The sequence below is a fragment of the Suricata suricatta genome, chromosome 4, assembly GCF_006229205.1.
Source record: "Suricata suricatta isolate VVHF042 chromosome 4, meerkat_22Aug2017_6uvM2_HiC, whole genome shotgun sequence".
In the NCBI taxonomy this organism is placed as follows: Eukaryota; Metazoa; Chordata; class Mammalia; order Carnivora; family Herpestidae; genus Suricata; species Suricata suricatta.
The window spans coordinates 159469949-159486614 of record NC_043703.1 but is presented as its reverse complement, the minus strand read 5'-3'; the positions used below and the strand labels follow the sequence as shown (position 1 = coordinate 159486614).

Genomic DNA, 16666 nt, shown 5'->3' with positions numbered 1-16666 from the left:
TTTTTTTTTTCACTTAGAAACTATATCTCACTGTGCACTTTACACATTTCACAACGCAGAGACCGTGAACATCAATCCTTCTAATAGAGCATAGCCTCATGTATTCTGTTTCACTAAAGATAATTTTTGAAACTTCATTCTCTGCAAACAAGAAAAGGCAGCATGTGAAATATTCTCCACATGGAAAAGAAAGAATCATTCTTCAGTTTAAATGTAAAAATTGAAAACAGCAATAAAATAGAAGATAACTTCGCCCTCCCCTAACTCAAGAGCCATTCACCCATACTCTTTGCTTAAACATTTTAACACATTTGCAAGAGTAGAGGTGTGCATGCCTGGTGCCTGAATCCTCATACCCTCCTGAAGGCAGTACAAATCACTACAACCCTTCCAGAAGCAACAGAACCATATGTATACCCTCCAAATGTTCTAACCCTTTGGCTCTGAAATCAATCTGCTGGGAACCTGCCCTAAGGAAACCATTCATAAGAACAAAACTTCTGCGTGCACAAATTTCAGATATGTTCACTGTGGTGTTTTCCATTTCTCAAAAGTTGAATGCAACTTAAATAATCAACACCTATACATTTACAAAGTAAATTATGTCACATCAAATCAGTAAAATATTAATACAGTGATTAACATGATAACTGTAATAACAGAAAAGGTTCTTGGTATTATTTCATGGTAACCTGCAGAAAATGTGCAAATATTGGACAAGATGAAGAAAACTATTCTCAAAAATGAAAGCAGTATTAAGTTAATTTTTTTTTTACCTATCTGACTGTCCTTTATTTTGTTCCAGAATATTCTCTGTCAGGGAACCATTACTATACTTGTTTTATTAGAATGCTGGAAACAGGAGTCTACTCTTTAAAAACGATTTCTGAGAATTTATTCTAAGAGAATGATCATGCATTCATTGCTGTACTACTATTTTTTTTAATTAGAAGAATCTAAATGACCAAAAATAAAGGATAAAACAAAACATAAATATCCAGACCATGGAACACTCAAATCAAAGCTATGATATAGAAAAATGTTTCAGATAGACTAGATGAATAAAGCAAATTACAAAGTTGATCTTAAAGTCTGATACCCCTTCTTTAAAATATACTTTTTTAATTTTAATTTCTTAACTTTTTTTATATGCAATAAAAATTATTTGAAAATGGAAGACGTATTCCCAGAGCTGAGCCTAATAATTTAAGCATAAAAACATCTAAGAGTTAAGAGCTAAGACTATAAAACTCTTTAGAAGACAGCATAACTATAAATCTTCATGACCTTGGACTAGACAATGGTTTCTCACAGGTGACACCAAAAGCACAAACAAGCAAAGAAAAAAACAGGTAAAGTGGACTTTGATGGAATTAAAGACGTGTATGACAAAGGACATCAACAAGAAAATGAAACAAGAACACACATGATGGGAATGAATATTTACACATCATGGATCTGACACATCATAGCACCAGAACACATCAAATAACTCCTACGATTCAAAAACAGAAAGAAAAGTAATTCAATTTAAAAATGGGCTAAAGATCTGAATAGGCCTTTCTCCAAAGAAGACGTGCAAATGTTCAATAAGCGCATGAAAAAATGCTCAAGAGCATCAGTCATTATAGAGATACACCCCTTTCACCAAGAAGATCCCCCACCCAAAAGGATGGACTAAAAGAAGTGAGGAGGAGGAGGAGGGGAGACTGGAGCCCTCAGACATTGTCAGTGGGGAGGTGACACGGGACAGCCGCTTGGGAGGCCAGTTTTGCAGCTCCTCGAACAGTTAACCTTCGTGAGCCTGGGACCCAGAAATTCTACTGCAGGGTTTCTCGCCGAGAGAAGGGAAAACATAGGACCACACAAGACCTTGGACAGGCTTCTTTACAGCAGCAGAGTCATACAAGTCAAGAAGCGGAAGCAATTCAAATGTCCACCGACTGATGAACGGACAGATGAAGTCGGTATGTCCATAAAATGAAATATCGTCTTCCAGTAGAAAGAATGAATAACTGACACAGGCTACATCATAGGTGGACCACAAGCACATTATGCTTAGTGAGAGAAACTAGGCACAAAAGGCCATGTAGTACATGATTTTATCATAGGAAGTACAGCAACTCCATACAGACAGAAAGTAGATGAGTTGCCAGGTTGCCAGGGCCTGGGGGGGTGGGGGCGGCGGGAAGAAGGAAGGGTGACTGCTCGTCGGTAAGAGATTTCCTCTGGGGATGTTGGAAATGTTCTGCAGTTAGATAGTAATGAAGACGGCACAATTTTATGAACATATTAAACACCATTGTATTACACGCTTTAAAGGAGTGGATTTTAAGGTGTGTGAATTACATCTCTACTATCTATCTTGTCTGTCTGTCTGTCTGTCTCTCTGTCTATCTGAACCCAGATAGTGGTTGCAGACTCTTGCCCCAAGTACTGTGGAATTTCCACTAACAGCCACCAGAAAAGCATTAAGATGAGTGTGGCTCTTTCTGCCCAAGAGTCCTGTCCCTGTGCTATAATAAAAGCACCCTTTGCACAGAGAGAAAGAGAGAGAGAGAGAGAGAGAGAGGAAGGCAGGCAGGCATGACAATGGCCTGAGAATGTGCTCTCCTTGCTTGAACACAAGCACTGTTCACACAGAGATCTCAGATCTGTTGATGCTTTGGGGGGAAAACTCCCCTGGCTTAAGGAAAATGGGGATGACATTGACAAACATTAGGCTCACACACTCTAATCCGTGATTAGGATGTACAGTCAGGTGAGAACTGCCCAGCCTGAATGCATTATTATTATTATTATTACCACTACTACTACTACTACTACTACTACTACTACAACTACTACTACTAACCTACACTCTGCACTCGAACAATTTTGGGATCCCAGTATACAGATGTAAGTGCTACTCTTGACCTCCCAGGCGGGACTCTGTCCACACGCCGTCCTCTCTCTGCAGATTTGAGCAAAGATCACTTCCTATTGTCCAGGAAAAGGTTCTGGACAGCCTTCCTCAGCAGACCAACCTGGGCTGCAAGCAGGTAACCAACTTTGTGACACTCTCAAACTCCGCCTGTGCTCTCGGGTCAGTTTGTGCCCTGAAATCTCCACTCAAAGCCCATCCTAGCCCAACATCACATTTAGGTGACAGCACTACGTAGGCGGGCTGCCGCAGACCAGAGGTGACAGACTTGACGGGTGAACAAGATGCACTTTTCCCTGAAGTGCAGGGTCCCTTCCTTTCTCTTCCATCCAAGCCAGAACAGACTCCAGGAGTGAAGTCGGCTTCAGGAACCTAACCACAGAGACGACAGCGGGAAGGCCAGTGGGCTCACAGCTCTGGGACAGAATGGATGTACAAGTCATCGATCAGGTCCAGCTTGCCACCCCCAGCAGGAGACCTGCCCCCGAAGTGCTCCTGGCAGATGACCCTGCCACCCTCGTGGCGACCCCCAGTGCAAGGGGAGCCCCACTCACCCACGAGGCAGCTCCCCCAGCTCTGGGATGGTGCTCACTGATGGGACTCTGTGCTGGGCTCAAAGTCACCTCTCTGTGACTGCGCCCAGTTGGTCAAGCTTTCTGCTCTGAAGCAGCATCTAGAACGAGTCACCCCTAGTTCACATGAAGGTCCTTCATGTATGAACACATCAACCAGACAGGCCATCAATTCAGGGACACTGAGAGCGGAGGAAATGAGGAGGAGGGACCAGGAGATGCCAGATTCTAGCCTCCGCCTCCCTCGCCGAGCCTGTGCGACTCCAAGCGAGACGCCCACATTCTTTATTGCCCATTAACCAAATCCTGAATGCCATGTCCTCTCCAGCACCATGATGAGCCATGCCATAAATGCCCCATATGATTCAAAGCAAATCTCTCTTGGTTGCCTTTGTTGGTGTGAGGGAGAAATTCCCGGTCATATCCATCCGGCTTTGTGAGCCTGACCGTGGCAGAGGGGAGTGGAAATTCTCTCCTCACGGCACCTCCCCCACGCTTGTGGATGCTAAGGCGGATCCTCTTCCCGTGAGCCCTTGCACGTTTCCCAGGAAGGGCCCACCAGCGACTGCATCTAGAGTAAGCATCGTTCATGATGGACACCGGTGAGGGGCCCTCCGTTGGCCGGAGTCTTCCGACGGGAGCTCTTGTCCAGCCCCAGATGCCATCGCCGGGGAGCCCTTCTCCCGGGGCCGAGGCCCCCCAGCATTCATCCACAGAAGGACCGGGCTGGGATCTGAGACTCCCAAGGTCCCTTCTGCCCTCACCGCCTCTGCCCGCCCTGCCTGCCGACGGTGGGCCCCTCCACCTGGCCATCGACGTGCCGGAGACTTTCGATGACAAATCATCTTGATCGCGTTGAAAACTGGGTTTGGCAGAGCAAAACCCATGACAAGTCAAGGAGGAGCTGCCTGGCCAAATGAACTGCAGCTTTGCTGATTTCGCAAGACCGTCTTTTCCTTTATTTCTCGTAAAGAAGAAATGCCGTCATTCCTAAACTCATCCGACTGCCAGCCGAGAGGCACTCATTCCATGTGGGGTCTGCTGCAGCGCCACGCCGCTCTGGAGGGAAACTGAGGCACGGGGCAGGCTGCGGAGAAGGCCCCACCTCCTGTGGGTGTGCTCGCGGGCCTGGGGGTATGGAAGGCATGGGGGCAGGTGGAGAATCATGGCGGGAGGCGCTGGGGAAGGCGGGCAGCCCAGGACAGGGAAGGTGCCGACAGCAAGACCAGGAAGACAGGGTGTCCCTCCCAGGCCTCCAGCTCCTAGCCTTGTGACTCCCAGTGCTGGGGCACATGATGGTGGGGGGGTGCTTCTGGGAGCCCTGGGGACACCAGCCAGGAAGTTGAGCCACTCCTGAGGCCCTCTTCCAAAGAAACCTAACGCCAGTGTCATGATTGGTTGACTGAGGAGCGGCGCCCTGGGAGCCAGCTTTGAGCAGCACGGCCTGAGAGTGGACAGCAGTGCAGGTGACCCGTGGAGGCCGTCGGGATGGGGAGGCTGGAAAAGCCTCAGAAGAGGGAGCTCCCAGGGCTCGGGCAGAGGGTCAGACGGGACCGGCCCTCGGTGGTGGGGGGCATTGGAACCCAAGGCGAGGTGAGAAAAGGAGGCAGGAACCTCGAGGAGTCCCCACGGGGTCCAGAACACAGTGGCAAGGCGAGCGGGTGGCATGGGCAGAGGTTCGGGACGTGCACGGGAGTCCAGCAAGGGGCCGAGTGTCCTCGCCTGAAGGAACGGTTAAAGCGCAGAGCCGGACACACGGACAGGAACAGCGGCCCACATGGCAGCCCCTGCACGGGGTTAAGCTCTCTGCACCAGCTCCGGACAAAGTCACCGGTTCTCAGACTGGAGCGCAGGGCCCAGCGCAGAGGAGGCAGCAGTGATGTTCGCAGGAATGAGGGTGCAGAGGCGTCATTGTCCCCCTAACTCGCTCTGCTACGCCCACTGCAAGCCCATCAGCACCCCCTCGCAGGAGCCCTCCTAAGCTTCTGTTTACCTGCCCTTTGCCCCGGGGAGGGGCCCGCCTCTAGGGGCAGGATCAAGGGACAAAACCCTCTGACTGCCTCTCCTTGTGACAAAACCGCACACAGAATTCCCGAACTGATATGACAACTCAGGTATGCCATCGAGAGAGAGAAATGCCTGCTGAGAAAGAAGTTACACTCCTCCCCGGTGAAGACCCAGCCTGAGGCCACTAGACCTGCTTGCCCAGATTACACGAGGAGAGGTCCAGACAGACGTCCTGGGCCCTGGGCCTGGGCAACCTCACGTCAACCTGAATTTTACACCCCGTGGCCACTCCACCGTTTCCCACAATAAGAGAAGAATGTTGGACCTTTGCAAATTTTGAAAACTTGCCAGAGGATCAAATAATTTGGCCTGATTGGGCCACAATCAGTCTGAGTTTTTAGCAAGTTTCAGAGCAGCACAAGGGGCCCAGGCTCTTCCCGCACCTTCCCGCTGCCCTTGTGGCCTTGGACAGGGCTGTCGTTAACCTCTGCTTCTCCAGGATCCCTCACGTAAAGAAGAAGAAGGGGCAGCACTGACCTCACAGCATGACGGAGGGGGTTGACGGGAGAATGTGCGTCACGGGCTGTGCACCCCCGAAGCGGATGTTCGTGCGCATCGTGAAGACCGCCGTGCTGAGCTCAGCATTGCCCGTGGGAAATCACACCCCATTGTGCAGACTCACCCAACCGTCCCCTGGTCAACAGAGGCTGGCATGAAATAAATAAGCAGATGGCTGCTGGGGACTGGGCACCGGCCCCTTTGCCCCTCACGACTACTCTCCTTGGACATCCAGGCTGCCGTGTCATGGAAAAAAAACCAGAATCTGGAAAGTTTGGTTACTGGCATGAGTGCGAGAAGCTAGATTTGCAGACCAGCTTCTTAAAGTGGAGAGAAGGACGAAGATCCCCCCTCGAGGTAGAAGAAGTTGGTCCTGCACGGAGCACCCCAACCCTCGCCCATAACCTGCTTATCTTCCCGTCAGTGCCCGGCGGGAGGAGGCCAGCTGCCGCCCCGGGGACGCAGGGCCACGGCTGGCGTTCCCTACAAGAGTGCCACGGCGCCGCTCAGTAAAGAATGGGCTGCAAGCTTCAGGCATCGCCTACCCCGGCCGACTCCAGGGACCTGGAAAGCTGCAGACGGGCTCCAAATGGTCCCAAGCCAACTGTGACCCAGGGGGTCTGCCCTGGGGCCCACGAGACGGGTTCTGCTGTCCTTGCTGACTGCTTTTCCTTCACTGCTGGTCTGCTTTGACTTTGACCTTCACCAGTGCATGTAGGTAGAATTACCCCAGATAGGAAGTGCCCTTGTTGGGCTTCAAAGACACCAAGGTCTTCCTTCCTTCCTCCAGGGCACAATCAGGCGCTTCTATCTCAGGACTGAAGACCCTGGAAGATGGTTCCCTGGGGACGTTTCCAGCTGAAATGATGTTGCCGAGACTCTCAGAGCCCAGGAGAAATGTCTAGCTTGCCACCAGAGATAATACAGTTTGTTGTCAACCGTTGAGAAACCAGAGGACCCCAGGGCTTGGTGGCCTTGAATGCCGGCCCTGGTGTTGCCGGGGGCACAGAGGCAGCATACCATCCTAACGTGATGCCATTCGTGGTAATCACAGAGCCTTGAGGCTGTAAAGACCCAGGGCGATCTAGTCTGACTCCCTATGTTAGTGATAAGGAGACTGAAACCCAGGGAGGTGGGGACTGGTCCAAGGTCACGGAGGTGCCGGATATGGAGCAGAGAGGCACGAGCTTCAGTCCCTGCCTGCTCTGGGCTGAACTGCGTCACCCCAAAACTCCTACACTGAGTCCTAATCCCCAGTACCTCCAAATGTGACTATATTTGGAGACAAGGCTCTCGAAGAAGCAATTAAGGTAAAAATGAGGTCGTAGGGGTGGGCCCTAATCCAATATGACTGATGTCCTTCAAAAGGAGATTAGGACACAGACACACACAGAGGGAAGACTGTGTAAAGACACGGCGAGAAGGTGGCCGTCTCCAAGCCAAGGAGAGAGGGCTGTGGGAGCCGGCCAGGCCGACGCCTGGACCCTGGACCTGCAGCTTCAGAACAAGAAAAAAAATTCTACTGTTTAAACCAGCTAGCCTGGGGCCTTGGCCATGGTGGCCCCGGACACGAATGCACTGCCCTTCTCTGCTGCTCCCTGACACGGCCGTTTAGGGAGTGGGAACTTGGAAGTACATCACATTTTGCACACTTAACCGAAATTAATGATATGTTGGATGAAGCACGTTTAGTGACAACTGTTCGGGAGAATCCTTGGAATGTTCTGTGTGACCGGTAAGCTATCTCTGCAAACAGTCCCCAAGGAAGCCTTCCAGAACATTCCAGTTGGCGATGACATCCCTGGGCACCCAACTGTTAGGACCATTCATTTGTTGGAAAGTCTCGTGGATTTATTTTCTTGCTTCTTAAGTCACAGAAATGGACCAAGAAGTGAAGACCCAGGAGGCTTCCGAGAGGAGTGTGAGTGGAGGCAGGCAGGAGGTGGAAGAAACCCAGAACACAGAACTTCCCACGTGTGCATCTGACACTGCGTTAGTGACCAGCCTTCTGTGGCCAAAGAGACGGATGTGAAGGAGACGCCCCACAGAGCGCTGTTGGTGACAGAAGCCACTCTAGGAGCCAACCTGCCTCCAACACTTGCTGGCTGTATGACCTTGGGCAAGTTCCCAAACCTCTCTGTGTCTCGGGTTCTCCATTATGTTTTCATATAGAAACCACAGTAGGACCTCTCTCACAGGGTGTTGCGAGGACCCAGTGAGTTAAAACCTGCGAAGCTCCTCCTAGTGCAGTGATTGGTACGCAGAGGCCCGGTCACCTTCAGCCAGCGGGTAGGGTCAGACTCTCTGAGAAGCAATGACCAAAAAAATGCAACAAGCGTTCCCACACAGGCCTGGGAAGGGCTTTGGAAGCCCGGAGGAGAGAGCTCCCATCTTGGCTGCAGCGGGGTAGGCAAATCTGTGAGCCGGGTCTGGCATGCAGATCCGAGGCCGCCTTCTAGAAGAGAGACCACTGGTGGGCAAAGTCGGGGCCCTGGAGAAGACGCCGCCCAGTCTGGGGAACCGCAAGGGGCTCGTGGCCTCTGGAGAGAAAGGCGCATTGAGGAAGGTGGTGGGGAATGATTGCGGAGAGGCTGAGAACCGCCAGCCTGGGTCGTGGCTGATCTAGGGAGTGGACAGACTCTTGGGAGCACAGGGAGCATGAGCAGGAGGCCGTGGGCACCAGCTCATTCCCTGCCCTGCCTCCCAGCAGGTAGCGTGGGGGCCCTGGCTGAGCTCTCGTCAGCAGGATGGCACAGAAGTGACATAACCTTTCCCAGGGGTCTCGAAGGGCACTCCGGGGTGCTCCTTCCCTCCTGCAGCAAGCCTCGATGCATGGGCTCCAGCTGGCATAGATGCATCTAGAACAATCTCTGAAAGGCTCCCTGGAGGCCAGCCGCTTGGGGTCATGCCCCTCCCACGGCAGACTGCGAAGGGGGCAAGAAACAGACGTTCATAATCGTGAGCCCCTGAGGTTCACAGCATCGCCCACCTGACCACGCCGGGCGGCCAGAGCCCTGGTCACTGGAGTGGACGGGCGGAGGACAGAGGCGAGTCCAGGATGGGCAGCCAGGCAACGGCGGGGTCACTGACTGTGGCAGGAGATGCCGGATGGTATGTCCTCACTTCCGTCACCAGCGTGTGGGGAGCCAGCTTCTGGTAATAAACAGAGGCCGGCAGGAATGTGCATGTGAAATCGCATCGGGAAAAAGGCTAGAACCGCAGCGGCACACCGGAGTGGGGTCGGCGTCCCAGCGGTGGCCAAAATCCTGCAGCAGGAAAGAGAGCATCTGGGCGTGTTCGAAGAGCAACGGGCAGAGAACACGGAGAGCCAAAGGAAAAGGAGAGGAAAAGGACCCAGAGAAGGAGGAGAGGGAGCGTCTGACGAGGATGCCAAGGGAGCACGGGTTTCCTTCCAGAAGGGACTCTTCGGTCACCAACAGGAGAGATGCTGCAGACAGGCAGTCAGAGGAAGGCTGAGGAGCACACGCCGGATCCAGTGAAAGACGGGGCCACCGGACCTCGTGGGACAGGCCTGGCCAAGAAGACAGGAGGCTGAGGGAGAGGACGTTTCCAGCACTAAACAAGGAGAGATGGAAGAACCATCAGCTGGGAGAAGGCGCAGCAGAGACAGGTGTGCTGGATGCAGACACTGACCCATGGCGGCACCAAGCAGGAAGGGGGAAGGGAGCCGATAAACCGCCACAGCCGCCCCAGGACACCCCCTCTAGGGGGCTTTCAGCTACCACGATGGCAGCCCGCGTGGACCCTGCCCCATCCCCGGGGTGCCGGGCGGGCAGTGCAGAGGGATGGCTGGGCCCCAAGATCCAGGGGCAGAGTCGAGGCAGCGGGGACAGGATTCAGCCAACTGATAGGCCCTCGTGCAAAGGCCCTCGACAGGAAGAGAGCAGGTGTTTACAACAGTCCAACCCAGAGACGCGACGCTCGCGGTCCAAGCGGCGAGATAAAGCGGGTTCAGAAATAACTCGCTGGAGGCAGACGGTAATAAGTGCTCCAGAGATGAGGCGATAATGCGGTGCTGGGGGGGGGGGGTTCCCAGCGGAGGCTGCTTCCAGCTAGGAGAGACCAGGAAAGACGCATCTGAGGCAGGGCCCTTGGGGTCCAGGCCTCATCGACGCAAGCCGATGTCACTTCCAGGGTCTGGAATAATGTCGTCCCTCCTTCTTCTCCCCTAGGTCTCCGTCTCGGCTTAATTAGCAGCTGCTGCTACCCGGAAGTGTTCTTTTACCGGATCCCCTGTGCTCCAGCCGTGAGCCACAGCATCACGAGTCCAGTGTGGCCGTAAGAGCTGACTTGGGTCCCCAGAGGCGCTCCTGGGACGGCGGGAGCAGCAGGTGTCCGAGCAGGGCCCCAGGAGGCAGTGAGAACTCGCGCCGCACGCAGCCGGCCAGACTGGCGAAGCCTGAGCAGTATCAGCTTTGACAACTCCAGGCCATGCTGTCAGCCCAGGCTGCTGTGACAGGACGCGGCAGAGGAGGCGACCTGACCAAACACTTGTCTCCCACAGTCCGGGGGCTGGAAGAGATCAGGGCCCCAGCCTCGCTGGGTTCTGGTGAAGGCCCTCATCCTGGCTTACGGATGCCGCTGTCCTGCCCGGTCCTCACAGACCTCATCGTGTCTCTTCGTACAAGGCACTAACCCCATTCGTGAGGACGCCTCCATCACAGCGGAATCCGCTCCCAAAGGTCCGGTCTCCAGAAACCATCCTACTAGGGATTGGGGGGAAGCACAAGCATTCAGCCCCTAGCACTCCTTTTATAAATTCCCTCCTGATGGATAATGAAAACTCCAAGAGTTTTACTTCCTGAATCTTCCAAATAATAAACTCAGAGCACAAGGGACAGCAAGATTTTTTCTAAAAAAAAAAAAAAAAAAAAAGAGGCATTTCACACTCACTGTTTATTTGCAAAACAAGTAAATTTTGGAAAATAAAACTGAAATCAGGGGTGCCTGCGCGGCTCCATCAGGTAAGGACCTGACTTCGGCCCAGAGTCTTGATCTCACGGTTCATGCGTTTGAGCCCCGTGTCGGGCTCTGCACTCAGCTTGTGCACTCAGCTTGGGATTCCCTCTCTCCCTCAATCTCCCTCTCTCTCTCTCTTCCCCTCCCCTGCTCATACTTTCCCTCTCTCTCTCTCTCTCTCTCTCAAAGTAAATAAATGAATAAACTTTAAAAAAACTGAAATGGGCACAAAAATCAGTAACTTTTTAAAAGTATTTTTCTAGCTCTTAGCTTGATTTCTTTTCACACCACCTTTTGGAGTCCCCGGTGAAAAAAATCAAAACACAATGTTCGGGTTTGACCTGAGGCCACAAAACCAACCCTGGAGAGACAGGCTTGTTCCAGAAACAGCGCTGTGGGGAAGACGCTCATTATTCTAGAATAGCCCTAAGACGGCTCTTGGGGAAGAGGCTCAGAGAAGATAACTCCTCCGTGTCACTGCTTTCCTGCTGTGCGTACTAGCATCCCTGGGACAGACAGCACCTCCAGGTGGAAGCCTGGAGCCGCACCCTCAGAAAGGCCAGAGGGCCGGGAGTGGAGGTGGAGGGGGCTTGCAGACCGCTCACTGTGCACTCGTCCTCAGGCCGGTCTGCTGTCATCTGGAAAAGCGTATGAGCTGAGCTTCCAAAGTCAGATGCCACAGCTCCCAGGAGGGGACTACAGGTCTCCCCAGTAAATCAAACCCCACTTTCTGCCCATGGAACCTTCCTGGTTTACATCTGGGTGCCCGCGTCTCCCCACGCCCACCCCTGAATTTCTAAACCCAGAACTCCCGTTGGCTTTTACTTCCGGAAGCGCAGGAACACGTCCTGAGCCTTGGGGGCGGGGCCCTTCCGAGTCCCCATGTCCCCAGTTCTGCAAGACCAGAGGGCCAGGGACTATTGTTTGGAAGCAGAAGCGTGTGGCTTGGTTTCTTTTTATCTCGGAGCGGATGGGCTGGAGGAAAGGTATTTCACACAGCGAGACAGGAGCGACCATGTCCTCTGGCCAACACTTCGCAGGCATATGGCCCACTTTCCCACCAGTTAGGAAGTGATTCTTGGAGCAGCAGAAACAGATTTTTTTGTCAAAGTGGAGGTGTGATTTTCTCAGGTTTTGCGAGAACACACACTTACATATTTTTACCGATCCAATCTGCTTTCTGGCAGCCCAGTGGCCACAGGGCCCTGGAGGCCAACTTGAATATTCGGGACTCACATAGGTGTGCCCGGTGCAGTCTCTGGAAGCTTCGAGCATACCTAAGCTGACAGGAGGCTGAGCCACCAAAGATCGGGCCAGTTGGCCAAGGACCCGTGAGTTCAGAAGGAAAGGTGGGAGGCAGTGGGAAGGGGGCCGGGGGCCGGGGCCCGGGGCCCGAGCACCACCCCTCCCTCCCTCCCTGCCCGGGCCCTCCCTTAATAGGAGAAACCACCACAAGAGCCGCCTCTTGCTCAAAGAACCACAGCACAGGGCTCACCGGCTACATGGGGCCAAAACTTTTTAAATCCACTATTGCAGGTTTAGCTCTAAGATCTCTTTGAAATAAAATTTAAGGCTTGCAAGAGACATGAGGGTAAAGATAGCAGACAGAAGACATTCCTGCACTTCCCTTACCTCCCTAATGACCTTGAAAACAAAGCCTTTCTTGTTTGGTTTTACAGTACAGATCTGTGCTATCCAATATGGTAGCCAATGGCCACATGTGCTACATTTACATTTTTATGAAATAAATTCTAACCTTTAGTTTGTGGTTCGCACTAGCCACATCTCAGATGCTCCACAGTTGCATACGGCCAGCGGCTGTCATACTGAGCGGCCCAGATAAAGAACAGTTCTGCCATCACGGAAGATCCATTGGACTGCGCTGGTGTGGACCCACAAAGAGGGAAGGCAGTGGGGAAAGCACTGAGGGGAATGCTGGGAGCTCCAGAGCATGGGTGCATGGTGGTGGCTGGACAGGAAGGATAATAAAGCTCAATCCTGAACCAGAAGGGGGGGAGGGGGGTTCCCAGAAGCCAGGGGCCCTTGACATTTGTAAGGCCTCGACAGGAGTACCCGAGTAAGCCACGTGCCCGAACTCTGAAAAGTCCTAAATCAGGATAACAAATTTTGTTGAAAGGATTAAAAACGACCATCTCTCTTCTACCTTGACAGACACCTGGAGGCTAGAAGTCTGAAATAGACTATGGGGAGGGCTGCTTCCCTGTGAGGGCGTTGAGGGATAAACTGTCCCACATCTGTCCCCTAGCTTATGCTGACAGCCAGCAATCCTAGCATCCCGTAGTTACACGTGCATCACTGTCTCCGTCTTCATGTGGCTTCCTCCCTGCCTCTCTGTCTTTACATGGCCTTCTTCTTATAAACACACCAATTCTATTGGCTTAGGGACTCTCTCTAGTCCAATAGGACCTTATCTTAACCAATGACATTCTATAAGGACCCTGATTCTAAAGGTCACAATATACCTTCTTTGGAGGACATAACGTAAGCCCTCACAGCCGGATTGCAATCGGAGTTCTCAGACGTCTCTGACTTCTGCATCAGAACATCGCATCCCGAGGAAAGCCCCTGCTCTTGCCCTTCCCTTCTTTCCCATCCCCAGTGCATCCATGTTGAGGGGCCTAGTCATTACTCCACCCATACCTCCCACAGACTGCTGCCTCTCATTAGAAAGATTGGAAGATGGGGGCGCCTGGGTGGCTCAGTCAGTTGAGTGTCCAACTACAGCTCAGGTCATGGTCTCGTGGCTTGTGAGTTCAAGCCCTACAACGGGCTCCGTGCTGACAGCTCAGAGCCTGGAACCTGCTTAAGATTCTGTGCCTCCCTCTCTCTCTGCCCCTCCCCTGCTCGTGCTCTGTCCCAACAATAAATAAACATTAAAAAAACTTTTTTGGAAAATAAAATAGAGAAAACAGAACAAAAACTGAAGGCTTAGTTCAACAAGTTCAACATTTAAAAAGAGTTCCAGAGAGAGAAAGAAATCATGATAAACAGTGAAGAGGAAATCATCAAGATATAATTTAAGGACATTTTTGAGACCTGAAAGATATGAATTTCCAGCCTAAAGGACCCTTTAAATGCCTGGCATGATAGACTCATCCCAAGTTGGTCATTGTGACATTTAAGAACATTGAGAACAAAAGGACACTTGTGTGGCTGTTGGTTAAACACCGACTCTTGGTTTCAGTTCAGGTCATGATCTCACAGTTCATGAGTTTGAGTCCCAGGTCAGGCCCTGCACTAACAGAGTGGACCCTGCTTGGTATTCTCTCCCTCTTTCTCTGCCCCTATCCTGCTCCCTCTCTCTCTCCCTCCACCCCCCACCTCTCTCTCTCTCAAAATAAATAAATAAACTTTGAAAAAAAGAATATTGAGGACAAAAGAAAATCTTACAAGCCATCAGGGAGATTAAAATAGGTCTCATAGAAAGGATCAAGAATCAGAATGAGTGTGATTCTCAAAAGCAACCCTGGATACTTAGATTACAATTCAGGGTCTTCAAATATCGGGGAGGGGGGTCATTTCTAAACCAGAATTCTGTACCAAACCAAAAGACCAATTCAGTGTGAGGGTACAATGAAGGTAGTGTTAGTCATTCAAAGTGTCAAAAAATGTACCCCCACATACCTTCAGGATGCTATTGGAAGATTTGGGGGCACCGGGTGGCTCAGTCAGTTAAGAATCCAACTCTTGGTTTGGGCTCAGGATCTGACAGCTCTTGGGATTGGATCCCAAGCTGGGCTTCATGCTGACAGTGAAGATTCTGCTCAGGAGTCTCTCTCTTCCTCTCTCTCTCCCCTTCTCCCTCCCAAACCCTGCTTGCACTTGCATTCTCTCTCTCTCTCTCTGAAGTTAAATACACTTGAAAAAATAAGCTGTTGGAAGATTTGTGCCACCAAAAGAAGAGAAAAAAACTATAAAAATATGCATGAAACCCAACACAAGACACAATCAAAGAGTAATTCAGACATTCAGTTTTAGTTCCAACATGTAAATAGCTTGGAAGTTGTCACCCACCATTCTTCATGAAAAACCTGGGAAACTGAAAAGAATACTTTTCTTGGACTCTTCAGAGACTAGTGTTGCAGGAAAAACCACCACCCCTAAATTGGGAGAGACAAGGGATATCCCAAATCATAACCAAGATCTTACCTGGAGCAAAAGTCATAAACTGGAGTCATAAACCAGTAGTGACACTTGAATGGTTATTTTAACAGATTTCTGGAGGCTGAGTGTGAACTAGCCTAAAAGAGAGAAACTCCTGGGGGCTGCAGGATGGACAGGCCCTCACATTTCGGAGGGCTTTACTTCCAGGAACTCCACCAAATTCTCACAATGAAGAGTCAAGAAAGATCCTGCCATGATTCTGGGAGGAGAACAGAAGGGAATCATGTGCGACAAGCCCCAAGTGTTCTTCGTAACAGATGCCAAAGCTCCAAGGAAGAAGACTTTCAGAGCTCTCCCCGCTGGGGGAACAGCATTTCCGCCAATAAAGTTCCTTCTAGCTTTTCTATATTGCCTACCCAGGAAATGGAGGGGGAACATAGTTGACAGGGATCATCATTTCATGGAAATATCTTGGGAACACATATATAGCATGCTAGCACTAATCTATTTTTTTAAAATAGTTTATTGTCAAATTGGTTTCCATACAACGCCCAGTGCTCTTCCCCACAAGTACCCTCCTCCATCACCACCACCTCTTTTCCCCCCTCCCCCTTCCCCTTCAACCCTCAGTTTGTTTTCAGCATTCAATAGTCTCTCAGGTTTTGCGTCCCTCCCTCTCCCCAACTCTCTTTCCCTCTTCCCCTCCCCCTGGTCCTCCATTAGGTTTCTCCTGTTCTCCTCTTAGACCTATGAAGCATGCTAGCACTAATCTAAAGAAAGCTGGAGTAGCTACATTAATTTCAAACAAAAGCAGACTTCAAAACAAGGAAGATTATCAGGGATAATAAAGGACATTACATAAAAGGGTCAATTCTGCAAGAAGACGTAAAGATCCCTAACATGAATGTACCTAATAACAGAGCATCAAAATACAAAGCCAAAATTTATAGAATTGCAAGGAGAAGTAAACACGTCAACTATTACAGCTGGAGACTTCAACACCCTCAACCAGTAAATGAAAGATACCGCAGGCAGAAAATCAGTAAGAGTATAGATGACCTAAAGAGCCAGTAGGATCTCACTGACGTTACAGAATATTCCATCCAGCAGAATACATTTTCTTCCTCAAAGAGTATAATTCAATTTAAATGAAAGTGAAAAACAGTAAAACTAATCTGTGTTATTAGAAGTCAGGATATGAGTACCTAGGTGGCTCAGTTGGTTAAGTGTCTGAGTATTGATCTCAGCTCAGGTCTTGATCTCAGGGTTAGAATTCAAGCCCCACATTGGACCTCACTCCAGGCTGGGTGTGACACCTGCTTAGAAAAAGAAGAAGAAGAAAGAGAAGAAGAAGAAGAAGAAGAAGAAGAAGAAGAAGAAGAAGAAGAAGAAGAAGAAGGAGAAGGAGAAGGAGAAGGAGAAGGAGAAGGAGAAGGAGAAGGAGAAGGAGAAGGAGAAGGAGAAGGAGAAGGAGAAGGAGAAGGAGAAGGAGAAGGAGAAG

At 50.8% G+C, this 16666-nt stretch overlaps 1 long non-coding RNA gene across 1 annotated transcript in view; it reads right to left on the bottom strand.

Annotated features, from left to right (window-relative positions):
- LOC115289215 overlaps positions 1 to 16666 on the bottom strand; it is a 33953-nt gene that overhangs the window by 14873 nt on the left and 2414 nt on the right. The window lies entirely within an intron of this gene.